Raw genomic sequence first — 3947 nt, 5'->3', positions numbered from 1 at the left:
AATCTCAGTGCATGCATACTTAGGATCTAGCTAGTCATATCTTGGAGGTATTTGCCTGAAACCTTGACGTTGGGGAAAGTAATTGTCTAAGCGTGTTGTTTCATTAAACACTATAGCAAATGCTGCAACTAGGATAGTTCAAATTTTGTGCATAATAATATATTTTCTGAAGTACTAAGTTTTGTGTAGGCAAGTTGGGTCAGCGGAACTTGATAGCAAAATATTCTACGTGCACCACCTATTCTAGAGTGCTAACCAGCTGACAGACCCAAGAAGAAGTATATTAGCTGTTCATGAATGGCAGCTCAACAAATGATGACTACCACTAATCATGGAGCATTATATCTTAACTGTTAGAAGTATCTGTTTATTTTCTACTTCAAATTCTATGATGTGATGATAGGTTATATTGGGTTTGTGAGTGCTCGTTCCTTCATTTCCTCTCGAGCTTGAGAATGCATTCATTTGTTTATGGTGAAGGGAGCTAATATATTGCATTTATTTCAGTTTTCAACTTGATTTCAAGCTCAGATCTTCATTAGTCTTTGTTCTCTGGAATTATTTTTTATGGCATTTCCTACTTAATGGACTAACTATATATTAGAGCCCTATATGTGCAGTACAAGGTTTCCTTTTTCAGAATAAACGACAAACTTAATTGGCTTTCTATCTCTTATGGCTGGTGTTTGAGAATTTTCTTGGTGGCTATGGAATTATCATTTGATTTATTGATTTCGTGGAAGGACCTGGTAGATTGGGAGTACAAAAGCAAGAAAAGCGGAAAGAAGCATGCTTGTGGACATGATGCTCATGTAACAATGCTTTTGGGGGCAGCTAAGTTGCTTCAATATCGAAAGAATGAACTGAAGGTACTTTGTGACATTTGCAAGTATAGTAACAGTTGATTCTGTCGTGTGACACTGAAATCCAGTTAGCGTTTTCTTGTAATTGAAAGGTAATGCAACAGTGAATGATTTTGACTGCTTCACCCTCTTGTTGACATACAACACATTAAAATTTTTAAAGTGGCCTGATTCTTGAATCTATGCTAGTTTTCTATCTTCAGTTCCCGTCTTGTTTAATTAGCTGGTTAGTTATTTAGATTTTCTATTTCCTGAAGGGCGCACCGTGAAGCTTGTTTTCCAGCCAGGAGAGGTGGGTCATGCCGGTGCTTATCATGTTTTACAAGAAGGTGCTCTGGAGGATGTGCAGGCCCTTTTTGTTATGCATGTTGAGCCTTTTCTTCCAACTGGAGTCATTGCCTCTAGACCTGGACCCCTATTTGCAGCATCTGGTAGATTTTTAGTGACGATTACAGGGAAAGGTGGGCATGCAGCGGCCCCACATAAAACTATTGATCTCATACTTCCTGCACCTTTCGCAATACTCAGTCTCCAACAGCTTGTGTACGGTGAATCAAATCCTCTTGAGATCAGAGTAGGCTCCTCTGATGAACAAAACTTTTTGTAGATATATCTACTATAATGTTGGGATTGTACCTTTTCTATTGAAATCTTGATTTATACTTTTCATATTCTATTGCAATAGTGGATATTTTCTTCAGTGGAACTTTGTAAAATGCCATTCTCACTGGTTTATGAGCATAAAATACTAGAAAATTAGACTAGAAGTAGAATTGTTCTGTTTTTCCAAAATTGGAAACTAGAATCTACACCAGTTTTATAGTTAATTGAGTGGATTTCTCGTCATAATTCTGGAGAAAATCATAAATTTTTGAGGTCTAAATGGGTCATATTCAGAAGGTTCAATTTTCTTTTGAAGATCTTAAAATCAGATGCCATACTTTAAATTCTAAATAGCTTGCTAAAGCTACTAAATGAAGTCTATTTGGACACCTCACTTATAATCATTGGGTTGCACCAGGAGTCGCACTAGGCGTATTGCATTTCTGGAAATATTATCCTCCCATTTGGTGCTTACCATAGGAATGGTAAATTGGGGAAGCTTCTTCTTATCTGATTATGTATCATATGACATGCTTTCACTTGATAAAATGTTAACATCAGCCCATCATATCTTCAAATCATATTGCTAAAAGTTGACAAGTTCCCACCGTTCCAATTATTTTTCAGGTAGTATCCATTGGGTTCATATTGGCTGGAGAAGGATGCAATGTAATCCCAGAGTCTGTCACATTTGGTGGCACGTTCAGGAGCATGACAACTGATGGTTTCACCTATCTTGCAGAAAGGATTAAGGAGGTAATCCCAAGCTGTAATCTCAGTCATAAGAACCTGCTTAATTAATAGTTTCCATCTGAGTTACAAAAGCATATTGCATTATTTTGAGTAGTATGTCATGATGACATGCTTGTTATCCACGTGAGTCTAGCCGATGAGTATATTTGTTCAGGAAACACTTGAGTTGGTTGCCTAGCACTTGCCTTAGGAAAAACACGTGTAGGTTTCATCTTTAGCATTTTATCTGTTGTTTTCCTATTATGATGTCCTCAAACTTCAAATTAGTCGTAATATTCCTTAAAGTTATTGATCCATACATCGATTTTTATATCCTTGGTAGAAATTTTTTAACAGATCTCGTGCTGAATGTTCGGCTTTTAGTTCATACATTGTTTCCCTTTGCTTAATAATTTTTAAACAGCCTTAAACTTCAGATTCTTGCCTTCCAAGATGGTCCATGTCAGCCACCTACATTTAAGACAATGAACAATTTCTATTGAGCCCTCTAAATTTCTCCAAAAATAACTTCACTAATATGCCTATTCTTTAAAGATCATCAGGGGACAGGCTACTGTTCACTGCTGTTCCACTATATTGGACTTCACGGAGAATGTTACGATCCAACCACATGGGTTAAATCGAGTCGAGTTAAGTTAGTTAGTTAGCTTTATTTTATTATATGAATTTCAAATAAGTTAGATAATCCGTAAGTAAATCTGATTTGCTAGGAATTTCACTCCCATAAATAAGAGCGGACATATAATTATCATTAAAGGAATCTGAGTTTAGCCAAGTTATTATTTTCGTTCTTATCTTTTATCGTTGTCGTTAGATCGTCTTTATCTTTCTACGAGTAGATTATAGCTGTAGAAGCATCCCAATCTTTCGAACCCTAGCTACCTTAGCCACTCTATCTTACGGTAATCCATCACCATTCTTGGTCGTGCACCACCCTTCGATGATCGCCGCAACGTCGGTTAATTACTATTCTGCTTTACTTCCATCTTGCTCCACTATTTTAATTATAATTTTTTATCCAGATCTCTGATTGACTTCATTACAAAGCCATTAGATCCGGGATGTCCGAGTTTACTACCCATCAGAATCATCCTATGGACGGATTATTTAAGATCTGATTTGTAACAGAGAAGAAGCTTATTTCATATCCCACTACCTTCAAGATGAACGGATATATGCGCTTGCAAAGACAGTAGGTGAGAACTTGCTGCGGGAAACCGACGTCCAACTAGCAACACCAGCCAAGTGCCCGGACTTTAGCTTTTACTCGCAGAGGATGGCAAGTGCTATGTTCTGGCTTAGAATTAGGATGACTATGGTGCCAACGTACCCTTTGCACTCTCCCCATTTTGTTATGGATGAACAGGCACTTCCAATAGGGGGTGCTCTTCATGCTGCTGTTGCAATGGAGTACTTGGACAAACATTCATCATAGTCTTGAACATAAATCAAATGATTTAAATTAAGGACGTGTATCTCATTCTTGGAATTTTGTATGCCAACTCTCCTACTACATGTAGCATAGAGAAGAGACGGAACTAAATTATGGTTTTCCTTATATATATTTTTTTTCATAGTATCATGTTATCATAATTTAATCAGGTGCTCAAGGTTCCAATATTATCCAATACCTCTGTTTGGACTTGATCAGTTTTAATGTAAACCTATCAAGTAAGGAACGTTACCTTTTTTTACACTTAACTAGAGTATAATTTTATTTCTCCAGGA

At 37.0% G+C, this 3947-nt stretch overlaps 1 pseudogene; it reads left to right on the top strand.

Moving 5' to 3' along the window:
* The first annotated feature begins 707 nt into the window (after positions 1–707).
* On the top strand, positions 708–3654 carry LOC140772026 (IAA-amino acid hydrolase ILR1-like 7; annotated as a pseudogene).
* The last annotated feature ends 293 nt before the right edge of the window (positions 3655–3947 follow it).

Source organism: Typha angustifolia, chromosome 12, assembly GCF_048772165.1.
Source record: "Typha angustifolia cultivar Huaian chromosome 12, ASM4877216v1, whole genome shotgun sequence".
Lineage (NCBI taxonomy): Eukaryota > Viridiplantae > Streptophyta > Magnoliopsida > Poales > Typhaceae > Typha > Typha angustifolia.
This window is presented reverse-complemented; position numbering and strand designations above follow the sequence as displayed.